At 33.8% G+C, this 24,265-nt stretch overlaps 1 long non-coding RNA gene across 1 annotated transcript in view; it reads left to right on the forward strand.

The window, feature by feature from the left end:
• LOC137636687 (uncharacterized) overlaps positions 1 to 23,304 on the forward strand; it is a 123,145-nt gene extending 99,841 nt beyond the window's left edge. The window contains exons 2-3 of the long non-coding RNA XR_011043190.1: positions 8,291 to 8,394; positions 23,180 to 23,304. This is a non-coding gene — a long non-coding RNA (uncharacterized lncRNA). The remainder of the gene's footprint in view (positions 1 to 8,290; positions 8,395 to 23,179) is intronic.
• Positions 23,305 to 24,265: the final 961 nt, after the last annotated feature.

The following is a 24,265-nucleotide window of genomic DNA, read 5'->3' on the forward strand; positions in this document are numbered from 1 at the left end:
TGCATGCTGTTCGCACTCCCCAAGAGAGATTAGTTCACCAAACGTTCATCTGGGCTCCACACGGCATTAGAAGAGTTGGAAAAGACAGGACTATGGAACATGAAGTAGGAGATGATGAATGGAGAAGTGTTGATTTAAAAGCTCAAGATAGAGACGACTGGCGAAATCTAACCAAGGCCATTTGAGTCAATAGGCGTGGAAGGAGATGATGATGATGATGATGATGATATATGTGTGTGGGTATGTATATTTGTGTATAATCTAATAATAACGTAATTGAGTTTTAGCTGTCGCTTTTCATATGTTATTGTTACTACGATTTAATTGCACAATAAATTACATTTAAGGATTTGTGAATTCACTGTCGTTTAGCTTTTTGCCTTTTAGATTTCATAAAATATATGAAGGATCAGTGGAACATTCTTTGTTGTTAAAGCTGATGTTTCTGATTGGGAGCTGAAAAGTTTCTGTTATTGTTGTGAAGGAGAAATTTAGTTTCTGGTATACGAAAGTTATAACAATGCTATGACTTCGTACTTGAGCTTTCCTCTCCCCACTTGCAAAAGTCAAGAAGAAAAAGGAAATGCAGACAGAGATGACTTTCTCCAAATTTTTTAATGAATGCGAAGAAAAATTATTGCATGATGCAGTTTCGGGATTGATGAAGACGATGGATGAGGAAAGAAAAATGGTGTAAAATGGGAAAAGTTTGTAGAGAGAGAGAGAGAGAGAGAGAGAGAGAGAGAGAGAGAGAGAGAGAGAGAGAGAGAGAGAGAGAGAGAGAGAGAGAGAGAGAGAAATTCTTTACCAGGGAAAAGAAGGAAGATCGCGTTAAGGGAGTAATAATTTGAAGAAAAAAAATGACAAATTAATAAATGATGTTGTTATACTAAGACGATTATTGGAGCTAAGAAGTACCTACTTTTTTATTATCGTTAATGGAAGATTATTAATAAGTGTAATTTATCTAAAAGATGCTGCTTAAAAGCCGGTTGATCATGAGGAGGAAACGAGAGGAAAATATTTGTAAGAAAAATCGGGTTTTGGACGTTATGGAAATACCTGTAGTTTCACTTTCCCTTAATTAAATCGAAATTTCCTCTAGTTCATAGATGATCATCAAATGTCAAACCATTTTAGAATTCATCATGACTAGATTTCATGATTCGTCTTATCATTTAGGAATTGACTTGTGTAGCTTAGTGTAGAAGTCGTATCACATTTTCATCGTTTTCTCTCTCTCTCTCTCTCTCTCTCTCTCTCTCTCTCTCTCTCTCTCTCTCTCTCTCTCTCACACAGGAGTAGGCTTTGGAAGTTGAAGCGCCGTGAGACATCGATCTGATGTCATCTACTTTATTAACAAAAATTTGGCTGAATTTTATATCACGAAGACCGCTTTATTAATTATTTTGTTTACGTATTGATAATTTCACAAATTAAAAAATATAAAAATTATTATATCTTCAGTTAATATGGTTCTGATTTTCACGATGCCGAAATTATCTTGGCCTTTGCACTGATTTCCATTTATATGAAGAAAGACTTATATGAAAATAATGCCTTGATCTAGGCCAGTACTGAAAAGATCAATAAGAAAGGGGGAGAATGAAAAGAATAGACAAACAAATTAAAAGAGAAGAAGCAAATAAAAACATCAAAGAGAAAAGAACTAGATATTAAATTTTGGGAAATTTAAGCAAATATTAAGATTGGAAGAGAATAAAAGGAATATATAACCCAAGTAAAAGGTACGTTAAAGAAATTTGAGAGTTTCTGTCGACGAAGAGAGCAATTGTTTCAAGCGATTCTTTGGCAAAACTTGAGGTGTCAGGGGAACGATTTCGGAAAATCCAGAAGATAAAAGGAGCTGTTTTAAAAATCACTCGAGGGACAATTGTTGGGACACTCAAGTGGTACAGAGTATTTTCTTAGTAAAATCCTTCCCGTTACTCGATTCCTTCATGTAGTTTGATATCGATTATAAGTTAAAAGCATTACATTTGCATTTGGTGACGCTTAAGTAAGATTGAACTTGAAAAAAACCTACACACTTATAGGCTTAAAATTCCGGAATCTTTAAAGTCCATTCCTAGTTGGGGGATTTTTTTTGAGGGGGGGGGGGGCAAATGGGTGATCTTGTTTGTGTTCTATTTTTTCTTGAATGCTTGCCCCTGCAGTTTACACATAATAATTATATAGTATACCCGTTTTTCATTAAAAACCATGCTGCAATTGGATGGCTGGCCCCAGAAAGTGTTAGTCATTCGTTTCTTGCTTACAAGGTAGTAGGGTGGCCGGAGCACCAGCCACCCGTTGAGATGCTATCACTAGAGAGTTACTGGATCCATTGACTGGCCAGACAGTACTACATTGGATCCCTCTCTCTGGTTACGGTTCTTTTTTTCTTTGCCTATAAATACACCGAATAGTTAGGCTAATTTTTTATAGATTCTCCTCTGTCGTCATACACCTGACAATACGACGATTACCAAACAATTCTTCTTCGCTCAAGGGGTTAACTATTGCACTGTAACTGTTCAGTGGCCACTTTTCTCTTGGTAAGGGTAAAAGAGAGACCAGCTATGGTAAGCAGCTCTTCTAGAAGGACACTCCAAAATCAAACTATTGTTCCTGTGTCTTGGGGATTGCCATAGTCTCTGTAACGTGGTCTTCCACTGTCTTGGGATAAAGTTCTCATGCTTGAGGTTACACTTTGAGCTCACTATTCTATCATATTTCTCTTCCTCTTGTTTTTTGGAGTTTTTACAGAATATATATAAAAGATTTATTTTAATGTTGTTATTGTTCTTGAACTTCTCTCGTAGTTTAATCCCTGATTTCCTTTCCTCACTGGGCTATTTTCCCTGTTGGATATTTTGGGCTTTTAGCATCGTGCTTTTCCAACTATGGTTGTAGCTTAACAAGTAATTATAATAATAATAATAATAATAATAATTATTATTATTATTATTATTATTATAATAGTGCTCTTTTTGTGAGGATAAGGCTGTTTGTGCCCTGCCATTTTCACCTTTGTTTCCATCCACTACAGTCATCTAGTTACCAAGTACTAGGCAGTGAACTGGGTGTGTATTATGCATGGAAATATACTCGTATAACACAAGAAATTTTAGTATTTATCAATTTATCAAATTAACAGTCAATAGATATATGATGAATATATTCGTAAATCCCTTTATAAAAGCGTTGATTTTAAACTTTGATATCTTTATTAATAGCAATAAAAGATTAATCCTCCCTCTTCCACTGGCACAGTCACGATCTTTGATGTAAGCGACAATAAGTATAATTAGTAAATCTCCTTTTTCAGTCTTCAAATATATATTTTTGTTCAAAGGCAAAATGAGTCGAATGTTAAAATGAGATTATGATTAGCCCTGCATTATGTAAATAGCAGGTGAGATTAATGAGTCGTACTTTATAGAAAAGCTGTGTGTTATTTTTATTCTCTTCTATCCAGAGTTTTCCAAAAGAACTGTTGGGTAATTATGAGTAAAGGATTCATTGAGGGAACATTATCCTTTCATGCTTTTGTTGTGTTTTTTCATATTCATCACACTGGTCTTTTATAATTGCTTTATATTTATTATTTCGCTTATATAATCCTTTTGATATGTTATTTTAGCGGCTCTATTAAAGGTACATAAGCTTTCAAATAAGCTTTACAAACCTGCCCTTATGTAGTTTGTATATATATATATATATATATATATATATATATATATATATATATATATATATATCCTATTTATTAAAAGGAAGTGTGAGGTGTTTTATATATATAATATATATATATATATATATATATATATATGTGTGTGTGTGTGTGTGTATATATATACATACATATATATATATTATATATGTGTGCATATATATATATATATATAGATAGATAGATAGATAGATGTATATACCCCTTATATAATAAAGATCGAGTGTCTGGTTTTTATATATATATATATATATATATATATATATATATATATATATATATATATATATATATATATATATATTTCCTGTAATGTTGTGCGGCATTGCTAAACGTATGACTACTCAGTCTCTTCCCCTATGATTTCCAAGTATGATTCCAATATGAAATAACAAGAATTGCAAGGCATGAGGTAAAACATTGGCTTCCATTTCAAAATTAGTAGAGCCACTAATTTTTGGATCTGAATTTCATGTTGGTTTTTATTTTTTTATTTTATCATCCTTTATTAGTGAGAATTATAAATATCCAATGATTAATGGTTATGTTAAGTGTCTTTGCTGTTTTTCTAGATATATATCCTTACATTTTACCTCTGTTTCCGCTCCTTTTTTTTTTTATTTTGCTGTGCAACTCCATTAATTTTACTTCGGTTTTACTGTACGGTTTCCCTCTAGTAGTACTTGGTCCCTGAATAGAAAAAGATAACCACTAACAAAGAGGTCTATCCTCTAATCACCGTTTGCCTTGTCCTCAAAAACCAATTCCTCCCATGATATTAAGAATGGTAAATTTTCGTCATGAAAGTAACATTTGATATCCACTTCCACCCAGATAGAAGAAAATAACTAAACACCTATTGGTCATGTTTTGTGATTCCCTAATTCAATTAATAAAAAGCCCACTCCGGCCGTGGTGTAAATTAACATTGTCATTCGGTTTCCGTGTCATACATAATACTCTTGGAGAATGGATGGATGTACAGCCTTTTGGATGCACGGATTTATAAAATAGGGTCATAGGGCTTGCCTTTGGATGCACGGATTTATAAAATAGGGTCATAGGGCTTGCCTTTGGATGCACGGATTTATAAAATAGGGTCATAGGGCTTGCCTTTGGATGCACGGATTTATAAAATAGGGTCATAGGGCTTGCCTTTGGATGCACGGATTTATAAAATAGGGTCATAGGGCTTGCCTTTGGATGCACGGATTTATAAAATAGGGTCATAGGGCTTACACTGGGGCTAGGGAGGCAATTAAGCACCTAGGGTTGGGGAACTTCTGTTGCATCATGAGGTAAAAGTTATGAATGGGATAGCATGAGGAAAACTATATGAAACAGAGACAAATTACGTAGCTGAAAAGTGTGTTAGGGCGCTATATGCCTCCAGGGAATAGCTTTTTTGAAAATCCTCACGAATATTTTTCTAGGGTTTGCGCTTGTGTAGAGAAGCAAGAAACTGTATGGTGGATTTGAGATTGTGACCAGTTAGTGGGTTGAGTAAATTGTGAGTTCCCAACCACATTAGGCTACTGAAGGAAAAAAAAAGACAAAGTAAAATTCATCAGGCTGTCTCAACAACTTCTGAATGTTCATTACAGGAAATAAGTTGGAATTATTTAGGAAGTTGAACCAAAGATTGACCTGATTTGCATTCGCTGCACTTTGTGTTTATTCTATTCCTTTGGTCCTTAATGATTTCGTAGACTTATGTCATGGAGAGTAGAAAGAACTTCTCGAAATATTTAGCCTTTAGATATGGATCCTAACGATGAAAGAGAATCCTTCAAGTTAGATTACAAACTACATTAAGAATCTTTAGATACAGTACTTAACATAACCGGCCGCACGCCTTCTTCGCTCAAAGGGTCAACTTTTGCACTGTAATTGTTCAGTGGCTACTTTCCACTTGGTAATGGTAGAAGAGACTCTTTAGCTAAGCCAAGCAGCTCTTCTAGGAGAAGTCCATTCTAAAATCAAACCATTGTTCTCTAGTCTTGGGTAGTGCCACAGCCTCTGTACCATGGTCGTCCACTGTCTTGGATTGGACTTGAATTGCTTGAGGGTACACTAGTCGCAATATTCTATCTGTTTCCTTGTTTCCTCTCCTCACTGGGCTATTTTTCCCTGTTAGAGTCCTTGGGGTTTAAGTATCCTGCTTTTCCAACTAGGGTTCTGGCTTAGCAAGTAATAATTTGCCTATGGAACCGAAATATTAATTTTCTCTCCTTTTCAAAATAGTTTATTTGTAGCTTCCTCCATTTGTTTGTACTTTTCTTATTTTCTTTATATGCTTCAGTTTCGGCATTTTCCTTTCGTATTCTATGTCAAGTTTTCTGTTTTAAATAAAAGTTGAATTTTACTCTTCTCTGTCCTCTACTCACCTTTTTTTCTTCTGTTGATACTCGCGTGTTATTCATTTTTGCCAATTCTGCCCTTTCAGCTTCCTTTTCTAATGTTTATTTCTTTCTGTTTTGTACCTTAAAATTTTTTCTTTAATTTCAAATTCCTTACCTTTCATGTGCAACCATTTTCTTCTGCACCCCACCTTTTTTGTTTTGCAGAAACTCATCTTTCTTTTATATTTTCTTTCTTTCCTTTTCAGCTCCTCCTTTTTTTCCCCGATTCTTTTCTCCCCTGTTATATTTTCCCCTTCTGCCTTTATCGCCTGTTCTAGTTCTTTTCTTCCTTTGCTCTTATTTTTAACTTCTCCCCTCACATATATTCTCGAGCACAGTGACAAAAGACGATTAATCTAAGTCAAGTGCGAAAAACGGTGATATCTTGCTCTAATAAATTTCCTTCGGGGATTCCATGAATATTCGCCATAATTTAGGGAAATTGAGGGAAATGCTTGCGAGTCTGCATATGTATTACACGGAAAGACAGTGTGGTTTTGACTTCTCTGTGGGAGAAAATATTTCCCTGTCTGGGGATATTGTCGTTAGTGCACTTCACGTGGGGATTTTTAGGGTCTTGGCAGCGTCCCTTCATCCCCTAGCTGTGCTCAATTTAAAGCTATCTACTTAACCTCCATTCCAGTTTCTTTCCTTCAGTTTTACTATCCAACCTCTTTTTAGCTTCTATTTCTTAGGGAAACTGTAAAGTCCTCCCCCACCTTCTTAGTTGCATCTCTGTGCTGAATGGCTTCATTAGCCACAGCAAGGGCCTTATGGCTCCAATTCCATAATTCTAAGTAAAACTTATCCATAGTTGCCTGGAGAAAATGTTGCCTAAAGGTTTGATAAACCTCGTGAATCGAACGAATCTACTGCAATAGTTTTATTTTGGAGGGGATACTGAAAATAAGATAATAGTTAATCTGTATAGTTTGAAAATCAGCTGATCATGGGTACGTTTTTAAGCCCCGAGACCATATTGTAGAAAATGAGAGAAAAACTTTGTGAGTTTAAATGTGGTGAATGTTGCACAAAAGAAGAGAGATTTCAGATGGTTTAATTCATGGGAAAAAATTTGTATTTAATCATTATTTAGTTGAAACTAAAATGGGACCATAATTGTTGTTTAGACTTACGATTCTTATAAGAAAGAAGTGAGATATGTATTTAAAAAGATAGATGAAAAACTGTTAAGGGTCGCATACATAATAGCTGGAGAAATTTACAAAATTCAAGTGTTTAGTTCCTTTGCCAGGCCTTTATATTTGTGGGTAAAGAGTTTTTGGTAGTAGTAAAATTAGAAATCTAGTCAAGAAAAAAAGGAGATCTAGTTTGATAAAGTTCCTGGACAGAAGTGGTTGATTGTTTACAAACATACAAGATGCTGGAAAATGGAATAGGAAATGGAATTTTCCACAGGCCATATAACAATAGACAGATTCTAAAGGCAGTCCTGTGTCAATAAGATGATAATTTTCAAGCATAGTTGAGGAGAGGTATCTCTAAACTCTACAATAGTAGAATGGGTTAATGTAGATTTGAGAATGTTTACAGAAGCAACTAGTCAAGATGTAAGGAGGACATTCAAAAGGTTCAACAAGAAATGTTTTTCCATTTGTAATTCCAGTAGTTGATGTAATTACAAGGACAAAAGCTGAGGTTTGATGGTGGCAGTGAGCATGTCCGATCAGGGTGTGTAAGGTAGTCCTGCATGAGGAAAACAAGTTACAAAGAAATGCAACGCTGGGCCCTTTAAAAAATTCCATTTAGTGATGAATTCAGTCTAAAAAATGATATATCGGATATTGAAATCATTTGTTTTTTGGTCTAACCTAACGAGCCTGTAGAAATTGAAGCATAAGTGAAATATTATAGAGAAAGTGATTGCTCTTGATATTAGTCTTTCCCAAACACTGCCAGCACATAATGTATAATATTTTTCATGTTAATTTCCTGATGCCCAACAAATAAAAAATAATTTTTTTTTTTTTAATATAATAGCAAGTTGAATTCTCCTACCACAAAATTGTAACTGCTAGCACTATAAACACTAGTTGCTAATACTATTATTATTGTCATTTTATCAAAGTACCATCCTGAGACTGCTAATATGTTATTTTTCCTTATTTTGTCTTTTATTGTTTTGTTCCAGAGCCTGAAATTTGCTATGTGGATTTTTTGGGGAATATTTTCCTCATGCTGGGTAGTGTCATCTTGCCCAAGTCAACATGGAAATAATCATCACCCATAAAAAAGGTAATGTGACTTATATTTTGAATTTATAGTCATTTAATGTATAGAAATTCCTCTCTCTCTCTCTCTCTCTCTCTCTCTCTCTCTCTCTCTCTCTCTCTCTCTCTCTCTCTCTCTCTCTCTCTCTCTCTCTCTCTGGTTCTTTGCATGTGTACAAGAAACTTAATCGGATGTTTTCGTGCAAGAATTCAATTGTTTAGATTTATTTTTGCATGCCATCGTATCATTGCTTAATAGCAGTCCTGTATTTTCTCAGGACTGATATTTGGTTCCTTTTGAATTCGTTATCTACAAGAGTCTGTGAATGGAGTCATTTCCTCTGTGCTCACATCCGTTGAAGTATAATCTATACCTGTTTTTTTTTTGTGATACCTCCTGGTAAGCTTTTGATCTTTAGTTCGCTTTTCTATTTATTTCATTCCGTTCGTGTTTAAAGGTTTTTTGAGTCCGGCTCTCTATCATGATAAAGTTGACTATCTGAAAACTAAACATAGTTTCTCAAACACTTGCTTAGCGATATTAGTTTAAGGTAGCGCCAGAATTATCAACGCTAAAAGCAGAGCAATTCTTGGTTACTAATTTGGGGTTCAACGCAATCAAATGGTCTGATCAGTTGGATGAAATCGATTATTCTACTTGCGTTGTCAAACAGCGTTCTAATAAACTATTTATTCCGTTTTTATAAATATTATCGATCGGTGAGGTCTTTTTATATTAAAGAAAAATTGGGAAGAACCGGGTCTTTCACTGTCTTTGGTTAGAGTTCTCTTGCTTGAGAATACACTCAGGCACACTATTCTATCTTATTTCTCTTCCTCTTGTTTTTTTTTCATAGTTAATATTTGAAAGATTTATTGAAGTGTCGTTACCGTTCTTAAATTATTGTGTTTTAATTGTTCGTTACTTCTTTTTTAGCTTATTTACTTCTTTATTTGGTTTCCTCACTGGGCTAATTTTCCCTGTCGGAGCCCTTGGGCTTATAGCATCGTGCTTTTCCAACTAGGATTGTAGCTTAGCTAGTGATAATAATAATAATAATAATAATAATAATAATAATAATAATGATGATGATGATGATGATGATGATAAAAATAAAAATAAAAATAAAAATGAAAATAAAGATTGAGATTAAAATTAAAATTAATAATAATAATAATAATAATAATAATAATAATAATGATAATGATAATAATTAAAATCAATAATAATAATTAGAAATAATAATAATAATAATAATAATAATAACAGTAACAATAATAATAACAATAATAACAATAACAGTAATAACAACAATAACAATAATAATAATAATAATAATAGTAATAATTAATAGTATTAATTAATGATAATTAATAATAATAATAATAATAATAATAATAATAATAATAATAATAATAATAATAATAATAATGATAATAATAATAATGAAGCACGAAGTCTTATGAAACTCATGAAATCAAGATTAATTCTTAGTTAGTATTCTCAATGTAATGAAATTTATCCCTGGATCAAGTTCCTGGTATATGTAATGACTATATATCATATACGACTTTATTTTCATTAGATTTTTTCCTTTTCCCCCCAACTTCTATAATTTATTTTTATCATTTTTATGCGGCTGTTCGTTTTATAACTATTCTCATTCGAACAACAATTATAACTTTATCGAAGCAACCTTGTGATTTTGTGTAATTTATGCATTGATCATGTTTCTGATATGTTTGATGAATATCATATAAGACTATATTCTAGATTTTGTAATTTTCCTCACTTCTATAATTTATTTTATTATTGTCTTGTGGTTCTGCTTGTTATCACTTCATTTTTATTCTCATTCTAACAATTATAACTTCATCGAACGCAATCAAGATTTTACCTTGTGATTCTGTGTAATTTTAGATGATTTCCTCCTTTTGATTTTTAACTATGATTATTTTATGCCATTTCCAACCCCTTTGTCTTTCAATTTCGAGCTTTTTCTAATTCCACTTACAAAGAAAAACGAAAATTTCCCTAATGCAACGCCAATCCTTTTTAGTCTTATTCCTTTTTATCTGCCAATTGTTGTCCCTGATTAATCCGGATGTAGTTCCTCCCTCTCATTCAACACATTACCGTTATTTTGATACTTTTTGTCGACCGCATCCTTGCACGCCATTGCTAGAATTGAGAGTTCACCAATACTTTAATCTCATTTCGTAATGCATTCAGACCCATGTTTGAAAAAAAAAATCTCTTGCCAATGTATTCATCCTTAAGTCTGTCTTTTCTTTAACATTGGCTTGTCTGGGTCCTGAAGTTTGTTTCCTGTGTTATCAATAACTTCTTGTAATCCTTCTTTATACCTACTGTGTTTAACTCACTCTCTCTCTCTCTCTCTCTCTCTCTCTCTCTCTCTCTCTCTCTCTCTCTCTCTCTCTCTCTCTCCTATTGCAGATTATGTAAATCTCTCCTCCAGAAGTTTCATAAAGATATTAAACGTTTAAAAAGTCTATTGTATTACAGAGCGACAATTAGTTAACTTTATTTAAGGAATTCGTTTATGGACTGTAATGTACACCGCGAGGGACCCTATTCTTCCTCCCCCCTCCCCTTCCTCCGATCGAGGAAACATTTTAAAGATTAACTGAGAATAAGCAGAACAGGGCCAAATTTTAATCCTTTCCTTGTTCTCGTTTTTTTACGCCCATTGGACACTTGATCATATGACATATCTTACTTCATTCCCTTTATTGTAGCTTAGCTTTTTATTTGTCGAATCAAATCATGGAGCGTTTCATTTCAGTCTCCTTCAGTCGACGAATAATGATGTTTGATTTGGATGTTTGCGGTATATAAAGACCCAACATTTTATGCATTTAATAAACTAACCTATGAAAAGCTGGCAATATTGGCTATAATGTGGACAAAGTAGAGTATGTGAGTTAGTATATAACAGAAATTAGATTGTTACACCTACTAACGTCTTAATACCTCGAAAAAAGGGCATTTGTTAAATGAAAAAGTGTCTCTTAAAAAAAGTTTGATATATGTGTGGATGAAGTAAAATGAAAATTTGTGAAAAGTATACGAGATTTAAGCAAGACTTCATAGGATAGGTAATGGGATTTCATCTAATGAAATGTGGAGTAACAGGTGTTTCAGGATGGCACAGAGCTGATTAGGGAGACTGAAAAAGATTCCAGATGACTGGGATATTGTGTAAAGGGAGATAGTTTCAAGCGCTTGGTATGCAGAACTGGATTTCGAGATTAGAAGATGGAAGAAAAGAAGGTAGAATGGTGAATATTAGGATAGATGGTGTAAAAATGAAAATAATTGATGAATTTACACTCTTTGTGGCTGATTTTACCGATAGGTGAGAGAATGAGAGTAGAGAGGGTTAGGACAAGGAGGGTTTGCTGAGGCTAAGGTTGTGGTAATGCAACTTATCTTTAGATAAATGGAGACTATTCCTTTGATGGGAAACATAAAAAGTGAAAGCTGTTTAGATGAATTAGCTGCACAGTGTTCTGCATATAGAATATGGAGGCTTGAAAAGGTAGGAGGCATAAAATTAAGTCTTTTGATAAGAATGTTAGTTGCAGAGGTAAAGATGAACTAGATACCAAGTTCAAAGGAATTTATTGGTCAAGATCATCAAGCTAATATTTTCTAGCATTTCACTTCAGCATTTCTTATAATATTCTTAGATATTTTCCAAGGAAACGTTTGTCTTGTATTTGTATCAAAATTCCCTGTTATTCCAATCTCTCTCTCTCTCTCTCTCTCTCTCTCTCTCTCTCTCTCTCTCTCTCTCTCTCTCTCTCTCTCTCTCTCTGTGTGTTACAAAACATTTGTCTCCGATGCAAATGAATATGTTTTTGATAATTTTCTACCCTTTCAAGCTTGATCATTATATCTTTCAAGTTTTAGGTTCCCAATTAGTTATGAATAAGAAAATGTTTTACATTTGTCTCTTCAGTATTTTGAATTATCATTCATCAATAAGACATATTTTATCTATTATTCTTTTATTCCATATTTTCTTGGCCTACATATTAAAAAATTTACTTTTCAATAATTATTCACTTGCATTTTTGTGGTGCTGTGAGAATGAAAATAAATGTTGCTTTTTACACGTCGTCATACCAGACTCATTTGTTTAAGAAATCCCTAATTTGATTGAACGATTTTATGAAACGAGGACGAAATAGTTTTTTCAAGAAACAGTTTTATTAATTTCATCATAAATTCAGTGTTCGTTGTACATGCGTTACCATAGCTGTATATATACGCCAAAGAAGTAAAGAAATAGCTGAATGAAAAACACATTTGCCTTAGATATTCACTTAATAAATCGAATATTAGCAGGGAATACATTCTGGAATTAATTCTATAATAATTTATTAATAAAGCACTGTCCTATTTTTTTCTAAATCAGTATTGTGTTAGAATTTGCTATGTATATTTTACGTAATCCCAAATTATTCTTTAATCGCTTCATTGAACGCCCTTATAATGTTTCACTCTTAATTTTTTTTTTCAATCCACAAACGCATTTCATTCGAAAGTTTCATCTAGTATCCATACAACACGTATCCTTCAAATTTTCCATATATTTGAAAGCACCTCATTCCAATTTGAAATCTGCCTTAATTTAATTCAATGTTACTTTGATTTTATCTACTTTCATACTTCAGTAATTTCTTCCGGATTACCCATACTGTACTTTCTCTTTGAAATATTTTCTGTTTTTTTTTTATCATATTACACTGGTTATAATAATAAATGAGTTTTGGTAAAACATTCTCTCTCTCTCTCTCTCTCTCTTCTCTCTCTCTCTCTCTCTCTCTCTCTCTCTCTCTCTCTCTCTCTCACCATGTCCCTCTAATTTCAATAAGCCATTAAAGCGTGAAAACAATACATTATGTTCAATGAATGGAAAGAACACAGAGCCGGGCGATAATTCATTAATCGACATTTCACATATGACTCTTTTTGGCAGAGATTGATGTGATTTTGCGACTCCCCCTCCTCCGCACAACTTCCCCCCGCCACTAGGACCCCCCCCCATTCCCTTCTTTCCTTAAATGGATTTGAAAGTTAATTAAACTAATGTTTGACTTGGACTTTTTCCCTCTCCTTTATCCCCTTTTTCATTATGTCTGTTGAATTTTTTATCGATTGACGTTTATTTTGTCCATTTTTTGTTCCCTAAAAATTTCATGACACAAATTAAATATATAAGTTAAATTTACCATACGCTTCCTTCCCTTTTACCACATTTGGAATCAGTTTATTTTTGACAATATAAACCAGTCTTATTTGTATCTAACTCGTCTAGCTGCCAATATGTAAAAGTACAGTATCATGCGTACGCACACACGCAGTCATTCGCGTGCGCACACTAACACAAAATACACACACAAACAGTAACACAAAACCCGCACGTGGCTGGTGGAGTAATTAGAACTTTGAGTGTGGAGGAAATGCCCCCCTAAATCTCGACGAAGTCACTGGTAGCAGGGTGACGAATTGGGTTTAAGGAGATAGACAAACTGTTACTCCTGGTGCCTGGTGGTTGATCTTTCTGGAATTAGTATGGACCGGCAGGGGTCACTTGCCTTAGTTAGATAGGCACTGCGCATCCCAAGGAACTGGCTATCCTTTGATGTATTTAGCCAATGAATTCTCTATGGATTTAGTCAGCCAATGGAAAGAGAAGATGACAAAATGGCCTCCAATCCCGGGCGTAGCGGGGTGCTAAGAATCTCCCGGTTTATAAGTACTAAAGAAATATTGAGAATTGGTAATTGGAATGTTAGAACCATGAAGCAGATTAGGAAGTTACAGCAAGTGGAGGGTGAATTTATGAAATATAGTTTGCATATCTTGGCACGTAGTAAGGGGATTGGCAAGGAAACTTTAGACCATACATACATAAATACATATATATATATATGTATATATATATATATATATATATATATATATATATATATATATATATATATATATATATATATATATATATATATATATATATATATTCAGGAAGAACAGATGGAGTTGGAAGAGAAGAGTTAGTAATGATGATAACACCAAAAGCAGAAAAGGCATTACCTGAATGAAAAGCTGTAAATAGTAGATTGTTACTTGCAAAGTTCAAATCAAAGTAGTACAATAGGATTATTATAGTTAGCTATGCACCAAAAAATTATTTCCCTGAAGAAAGGAAAGATGAATACTATTAAGAACTGCAGAGTGTAGTAGATGAGATCCCAGAGGGAGATATGAAAATTGTGATTGGCGACTTCAATGCTAAAGTTGGAAGGAATAATCAAGGGATAGAGAATGTGATGGATGTCGAGAGTCTTGATGAAGTTGCAAATGAAAATGGAGCACATTTCATAAGTTTCTGTTCAACAAACAATCTTGTCATTGGAAGTACTCTTTTCCAGCACAAGACATCCACAAATATACACGGAATTCACTGTGGCCATTACAAAAATCAAATGGATCACATTGCCATTAATAAGGAGAGAAGGAGGACTATGAGAAATGTAAGAAGCTATAGAGGTGCAGATATTGGTAGGGATCACCTGCTACTCGTTGCCACTGAAAGCACCCAACAGAAAGGTAGATAGAATACCAAGGTTTGATACAACTAAGTTCCGAGAAGAAGAGCACTGAGAAGCATTTGCAATTGAATGTGGGAATCGATTTGCAGTCTTAGAGACTTTTAAGAGATGAAGAGCAGATGATTAATGAAGAATATAGAAATCCACTTTTGATGGCATTTGTAGACAATTAAAAAGATTTTGATAGCGTGCATCGGCCAGTTTTGTGGAGAGTCCTGCAGTATAATGGAATTCCTCTTAAGTATGTAAATTTGATTACGTCTCTCCGGGAGCATAGCAAGTGAAAAGTTAATGTGAGTGGAGTCCTATCAAATGAATTTCTAGTGAACAGTGGAGTACTCCAAGGGAATTTGTTGTCAACTATGCTTTTATTCTCCTCAAGGAATTTGTAATGTACAGAACATTAAAAGATGGTGGAGAAGGATTATGTGTGAGTCGTCTCTGCTCTGTATCAAGCCTGTTTATGTTACCGGCGATAGAGCCGAACTATTTCCATCTAAAGTTGGTTAGATTTGGGTTTAGTCCGGCAAAACCCATTCTGCTTCTTGAACTAATCAGTGAATTACGTATGTTCGAAGACTATAGGGGATAACAGCTGGATTAAGGAAACAATGGGGTTGATAGCCTTATCCCTCAAAATTATGCAGAAAACCATGAGTCTTCTCTGCTATAGCTGCGGCTGTTAGGAATATATATATATATATATATATATATATATATATATATATATATATATATATATATATATATATATATATATAATGGTGGGAATGGGTTGATTTTTGTTTTTATTATAAGTCCTGAATTCGAAACGATGAAATACAGCAAGTGGGAATCAAATCTTACTGTTTACCTTTATTTCTATTCGGTGCTAAGGTTCGAATCCTTGGCCGTACAGAAATAATTGAAAAAATAATTTCAGTGGCAGAGCTAATTCAGTATGGATAAGGGTGTTTTTAGCTTATTAATAGCCTTATACCTCTATCTTTTCCCTATCTGTGATTCACCACAGTACATTAATAGCGACGGTATTAACATCATACACGGACTAGGTCAACAGAGCACAACTAACGCGGAATCACCCATGTGGCTGAAGTTCCCTTCAGAGGTTTAAAGGCCGCTCATGAATGCCAGGGGCAAGGGACAGTGACATTGAATAGGACAATGCCCTAGAGACTGACCATATACACACATGATCAGTGCCAAAGCCCCCTCTCCATCCGAGCCTGGATTAGGGAGTGCCAGGCAATGGCTGCTGATGGCTCAGAAGATAGCCCTATAGGCTCCCCCAAACCCCTCATCCTCAGCTCTCAAGGGCGGTGAGGCTGCAGTGACCAAAGAAACTAACGAGTTTGAGCGGTACTCGAACCCTTGCTGTTCATCACCAGTTAGGGACGTTACCACATCGGCCACCCCAACCCTTTATCTTTGAATTTTCCTTTAACGTTCTATTTTTGCCCCCTTCTTTCTGCACTCCGTTTTTGGTGTTTTTTTTTTTTTGTGTTTCTTATCTTAGAATTTAATATTTTCTCTCATTTTATTTCTTCCCCCTAGTCTAACATTTCCCAGATATTTTTATCTTCAAATCTTCTGTTCTGTTCATTTCTTTGACATTCTTTCGTTATTATTCCTGTTGTCTCTTTCTACATTCTTATTTCTTTTATTTTTCTAATTTTTTACTTTTGATATTCACCACTTTTTATTTAGTCTTGCCTATCTATTTATATTTTAATTTCTTCTGAACATTCATCTTTCTTTTCTACTTTTGATTTTCCTTATCAGCTCCTCATTTTCTTTTTAAATCTCTTTGGCTCTGATCCAATTTCTCTCTCTGCCTTTATTATCTACTTTCGTTCTTCTTTTCCTCTGCTCCAGTCTTCCACTATCCTTTTTATCTTCCCTTCCAAAATGTATCCTCGAGCACAGTAATAAAAGTCGAGCTGGGGAAACGTTAAAATCTTGCTCTAATACGATTTCTTCGGGCATTCCATGAAAATTTGCATTAATCTAAATGAGAATTTGATGGAGAAGGAATAAATTAATGTTTTATAAAAAGTTTGTGGATATGTTTGGCACAAAGTAGCAGAGGAGTACAACGAATCTTAGTTTTCATTTCCTTGAGTGGAAAACGTGTTCTTCAAGTGGCTGAGAAACCTTTATTGTTATGCCTGTCTGCTACCACATTTTTATTCTTAAATGGTATTGAAGTTTAAAGTTATAGCATTTGTGATACTCATTATGGAAATAATCAACTAAACTATAGGTTACAGTAAGTATTCCATACCATGAACTTCTAAGACACCAGGGAAGAAACAAAATGTATAGATATTTTGTTTTGAATGTCGATTGTGCAGGTACAGATGTATGAAAGTAGAAGGACGGGAAATAATGAAATTTTGTATTGTGTTGGCTTACTCAGATAACAGGTTAGAGAATGGTAGTTCTTGTTATGTCAGGTACAGGAAATTGTAGGTCTTTTTATTGCCTCGAAGATTGTGAGGATGGGATATTGTAGTTTATTTTATCAGCATCATCATCACCTCTTACGCCTATTGACGCAAAGGACCTCGATTAAATTTTGCCAGTCGTCTTTGTTTAGAGCTTTTCATTCAATATTTCTCCATTCTTCATTTCTGATTTCAGGTCTCAAAATCCTCAGCCATGTAGGCCTGGGTCTTCCAACTCTCCTTGTGCCTTGCGAAGGCCATTTAAACGTGTGGTGAACTAGTCTCTCTTGGGGAGGGCGAAGAACATTCCCAAACCATCTCCATCTACCCCTCACCATGATCTCATCTACATATGGCCCTCGAGTAATATCTCTTTTAGTTTCATATCTAATCCTATTCTGCCGTTTATCTCCCAATATTCTTCTGAGGGCTTTGATCTCAAATCTACTAAATTTGTTGAAAATTGGTTCATTGTCATACCATGACTTGTTCAAACTGTAATACAGATCTCACTAAACTGATATATAGCCTGATTTTTATATGTAATTTCAGGCGGTTTGATTTCCAAATTTTACTTAACGTGTAGCCATTGTCTGATTTGATTTTTTCACTCTTTTATTAGACTCCAATTTCAAAGACCCTGCATTAGAAATCATAGTTCGTAAATACTTAGTCAGGATGCTAGATAACTGATAATCAATCAATCAATCAATCCTAAATACTTGAATGATTCTACCTCATTAATCCTTTCTACTTCCAATGATATTTTATCTTCCATTGCATATTCTGTTATCACCATCTCTGTCTTTCTTCTATTTATTTTGAGCCTAACCCCCGGTGATATTTCATGCATTCTGGTAAGGAAATATTGAAAATCTTTTGGTGCTCTGCTAATAAAGACAGCATCATCAGTATACTCTAGGTCAACCAATTTACTATTACCAATACAGTCCCATCCTTCTCCACCATCTCCAACTATTCTGTGCGTTGTAAAATTTATGAGGAGGATAACCAACAACAAGAGTGACAACACATTGCCTTGGAGTACTTTTACTGTTGTAAAAGTTTTTGGGTGATTTTTTGGTTTCTGCCACAAATATGCAATAACATCTGACTGCACAACCTGGGAGATCAACTACGGGAATGATGGAATTAATGTTTGTTTCACCCTACCCTTAGGTAAAAAAAAAAAACTCAGCCAAGGTTATATTATATTGTTACAATGCTTAGAGTTGTTAGAGAGTAGTATTTTTGTGTTGATATCAATTTATACGTATGAAAGGTTAATTGTTGATGCATATATTTCTATGTTGTAGTATTATGTATTGGCCAAAGAGGGGGGGTTATGTAAAGATTTATCTTAAGATCTCATACTTCTCAGAATCAGAGATATCGACTTCCTTTAGACACTTGTTGTGTGAGCTCCTATTTGTAGGTAGAGCTGGTACATTTCCAGCCGATATAGCAAGGCACCTGTTGGTTATAAAGGTGATACGAAATCCCTTCGGCCAGAGGTGTCACGACTCCAATGATTATGCTGCAGTAACTGTTGACATATTACGAGGACTCGTTTGTGCGTTGTCTCATCAACTGATACTCTATTTTGCCCCTCTTGTATGCCAGTAACCTGGAGTGGGACATCTCTCAGCAGACTTGCAATGAAGTTGTTGAATGTATCAGGAACCATTTCCGAAGCAACTTCGATTGAAACTTCCGTTGAATTGGACAGATTTTCTTTCATTTTACATTATTTGGCGTCTTCTCTTAGTATTTTGGCTGCTTGGGTCAGACTTCTTTGTTTCCAGGCAGTTACACTGTTTTTCTCCAAATTATGAAGTTTTTCAAGTGCATCACCAAGATGAACATTGGAAGCGCAAATAAAGCCTGCTCCATAGGACTGTTCTAAAATAGACACCCTTGATCCAAAATAGGCTTGTAGCTTGGTCTTGAGGGTGGTTGATCGATAGGAATCTGTTGTTTACACTCCTTCGTAACAAAGTCATTTCTTAGGGTCTTCATAAGGAACCTCTCGTAGTTTTCTAATAACCTGACCTCCAGCTTGTCCACAAGCACTCATCATGAGCATTTGGGATGACAATGTTTTTTTTTTTTCCATCACATGTTGAACTTTAAAATTGTTCATGCAAGGTATATGGTAGCAGATGTCTATAGTTACCATATATCTAAACCCAACTAATCGTGAACAGATGTCTTGTCGGTTGAGCTTCGTGGCCTTGTCAAGTATGAAATTTTTACTTTGATCTATTGATACTTTTGTTTGTGGTTCCTTGTTACGATCCCATCTGTTTCCACATATCACGCAAATCATTTTTTGATATCAAATGATTCTGTGCAAGCTTTGGTGGATGATGCAACACATTCCTCGGTCTTCATCAAAGATTCTGTTTTTGAACTGTAGGAACCATCTTGCGACAACCGTTTCCTCTCAGCAAGTCTGTAACTTATATCTTGCTGTACCAGTTCCTGTATTTTTCATGCCATTTCGTAGTGTTTCTCTCAAGTCATGATTCATTGCTAATAATAGGTAATTGGCGCTTGGCGACCTCATTTTTTCTCGCGTTGTATGTGTTTTAGTCTGACAGAAGACAATTGTTGGACAAGATACAAAGGCTTATTGTTGGACAGCTGGCAGGTGATGCATTTGTTGTAGTCCGTATTCTCACATTTCTGGCACTTTTGTTTCTGAAGACTTCCTGTTTCTTCAGGCTCCCGCTTCGACTGACTCTCCGCCATGATACCTGGAAAAGAGAAATACCAGAATTATAATAATCAATGATAATTAATGAAATTATTATTATAATAATAATAATAATAATAATAATAATAATAATAATAATAATAATAATAATAATAATGATTAACATTACATTGAAGGAAATGCAAAGAAAGTAAATAAAGTAAACAATGATAAGTCGACATCATATAAATTGGAAATGCACATTTTTGGAAATTCGCCCACTTTAGACACTATTTCAAATGCCTACCATTCGAATCGAGCAGCTCGTTTGCAAGGTTGTGCACCTGGATGATGTTCATGAAGGTGTCCCCTTTCCAGAATACCCCACAACCTTTTACAACACGCAGTGTCAGGTTTTGTCCAAAAATGGTCTTTGGCTCCCTGACTATGATGAGAAAACAGGTGGGAAGATAAGTTCTCGAGAAATTAAATTTCATACAAATGGAGTGAATTTTGCGAGAATTTGTTACTACGGGTTTGACTGTTTTTGTAGATTAATATTCAGAAATATAGTTTTAGAATAAAACTGTGAGTCGACTGTTTATCAAGCTATTAGTTCTTAGAGTAGATAGAACATTGATGGATGTAACAGTAAGAAGAGTTGCTGAATGTATATCTCAAGTATCTGGTTGGAGCAAAATTGTGACTTTCAATATGAAGACGGAGATTAGGGTGATAAAAGATGGATAAAAAGCGGATTAGGATTACAAACACAAATGTGGAAAAGGTAGTGTGGATTATACAAAATTCAATTATGATTTTTTTTGGTGACAGGAGTATGTGCTTTTGGAGGTGGATTCTTTGGAAACAGCAATAAGGTCAGGTCTAGTAAAAAAAAAAGAATGATATTGTGTAATGTACAGCTACTTGATAAAATATCCATAGTGTGTATGATTGTATGATATTGGACAGCCAATGGCAAGGAATGAGAAACAAAAGGCTGCTAAAGGCTCACCGCAGACGCCTATTAATTCCTCCTGAAATAATTTTCTTCACAGAAATAGATGGATTTGAAAGGGTTTTTTAACAGATTGGTTGATAGTTGGATTAGGTATTAATATTTAGTCACATCTACCGTGGTCCTCGACACCGACATACACCAAACTGTAAATTGGTGTCAAGAATTAGTCGAGATGAAATTTCCACTGCCAAATATATGTTGTATTAAATCTGTTGGTCGTAGGAGGAATGAGGATGGCGTGGGAAGAATAGGTAGGAAAATAAGAAAGAGAAAGAGAGAGATGGAACAAGGTAGGGAGAAAAGAGTACCAAAAAAGAAAGAAAAGAGGACAAGCTTAGAGAGAGAGAGAGAGAGAGAGAGAGAGAGAGAGAGAGAGAGAGAGAGAGAGAGAATGAGGTGGAGGGGTCGCCCGGAAAGAGAAACGGAGGGAGGAGATGTAGTGAAAGAAGAGGTATATATGTATATATATGTATATATATATGTATATATATATATATATATATATATATATATATATATATATATATATACATTTATATTTATATATAAATGTTTGTATATATATGTATATGTATGTGTATGTATATATATGTATGTATGTATATGTGTATATATATGTATATATATGTGTATATATATGTATATATATATGTATGTATATATGTATGTATATATATATATATATATATATATATATATATATATATATATATATATGTCTATAGATATATACAGTATATATATATATATATATATATATATATATATATATATATATATATATGTCTATAGATATATACAGTATATATATATATATATATATGTATATATATATATATATATATATATATATATATATATATGTATATATATACTGTATATATATACATATATATACATATATATATATATATATATATATTTATCTATCTATCGATAAGTATATAGATAGATAAATACTTAAAAACGACTAGTATATTATTGAAAACCTTTATTCTTTTTCGTTATGTTAATGATTCAATCCTGATCTAACCAAACATTGCCATGAAATCACAAGGTTTTGTAGCCTGAGTTTTACTAAACAGAGGAAAGGAGAGAGAAAATACTGGACAAAAACTTGCAGAACAGACCATTTCCTGTCGACTCATGAACCATAATGATTTCCATACTCAAAAACTTTATTGTTGATTGGATTTCCCATTTATGGAAATAGTAGGCCATTTTATATTAAATACGATAGGAAAGGTCATAATCATTCGATATTATTATCATTGTTGGTCGTTTTGTTCATAATCATTGCCTATTTGTGCATGCAGTGCGACAGTACACCGATCTCTTTATGGCTTAATTTGCATTTAGTGGGAAGGTTCATCAAATTATCTTTGAAAAGTTTAACCAGATATCTTTAAATTTCTACAATATGCCAATAGAAATATATCAAAAAGGGTTTATTCAATTGATCCCAGCACTAAGTTTTCTGTAACTTGCTACAGATAAGAATTCGTCATTTGTAAATTACTTAAGCCTAAATGTATGAATTACATGTGCCGTGAACCATATTATACATAATTAAATGTTTCGAAAAACGTGCATAAAACATTTTTTTCTTTTAATTCACTCATTTATCAATACTATTTTTAATATGTTCAAAAGGTTTTCTTGCTAGTGTTCGAATTTTGATGATATTTAGAAGCTGAATATTTTTACTTTGTCGTAATTAAATAAAAAAGAGATCGAAATATAAGTTTCTGAATAATTATCTGAAAAGTATTTCGATACGGGTCCTCCTGTTTTGGATAGTCTTTTGCTCAAAAACAGAAAAAAGTTAATTTTTGGGATAGTAGACAGTGTAGACTAATGTTAATCCAGTCATTACATTGTTGAGTATATTTCCGCTGTTTATGACTGTACATAATGCTCAAGTCGGTAAAATCATTTGACTTATTTGTTGTTAATAGAATACATTCGGTTATTGATTTGAAATTTATTTTCTTTACAGGTAAGTGTGCAACCAATTTTAGTTATGGACATGAAGATAACTACGGAAGGTAAGGTTAAGTTAACATAAGGTCGTTTTAATTTTTAAGGATTATTGTGATCGTATTTGATGATTATAGAATTTTTTTTAGTATTTTGCTAATTGAGTCAATTCAATGAGGTTGACATTTCATATTCATTCTCTTTTTAACACTTTTCTCGTGTTGTATTCGTTCGTCAATGGAAGTTACCTTCAGAAAATAAGAGTATACCCTTCAATAAATTTAAATAGTGATTTTGGGCAACATGTGTCCAGTAATCACTTTTTATAAAGTGTTTCAGCTCACTATAATGGTGAACATCTTGACTCCGAACGTAATAGACCACATGACCAGGTTCATTAAGGAACAGTATCTTCGATACCTATTTATTTTAAATTCATTATCAAGATAAAGAAGTCTCAACCAAAGTTTCGCCGATTATCTACTAATGTAGGAAGCGTTAGTGCAGGTCTATTTGGGTGTTTAATACACAACAGACCTTTCATAAATATAGCGTCTGGCTGACTGGGCCATCGAACAGTACTATGTGGTCACTTGAATGGGAGGGTTCAGTGTGTTCCTAAACAGTTTGTAGTATATCGGGCTCGTTAGTCTGTAAAAACTGATTGATCAGTTTATTTAAAGAGCACTTGGAGGTATACATGATGATATATATATATATATATATATATATATATCGTGATTTGCAGACCGTTTGCCCAAAGTCAATTCGTCAAAAACAACTGGTCGAACTGACAATTAGTGTAACGATAATTCGTCGAAAAACTTATTATAAAGAACAAAGCCTAAAAATAATTAAAAATTATGAAAAAATTAAAAGGAAAGGAAATTGTCCTTTATTAATTTCATTCATTTTGAAAAACTTTGCTCTTAGAATGAAGCTAAAAGAAAATAAAGGTTATTCACAAAAAAATATATATCAATATAAAACGGCTTACCGTATGGTCCTCATAAAGGCCGTAATTTATTACGAGACGTTTCGAACAGTGCTATGATCAATATCAGTATATACTGTAATATAGGAAAAATTGTTAAAATTTACAAAA

This window comes from Palaemon carinicauda, chromosome 3 (assembly GCF_036898095.1).
Source record: "Palaemon carinicauda isolate YSFRI2023 chromosome 3, ASM3689809v2, whole genome shotgun sequence".
NCBI classification, from domain to species: Eukaryota; Metazoa; Arthropoda; class Malacostraca; order Decapoda; family Palaemonidae; genus Palaemon; species Palaemon carinicauda.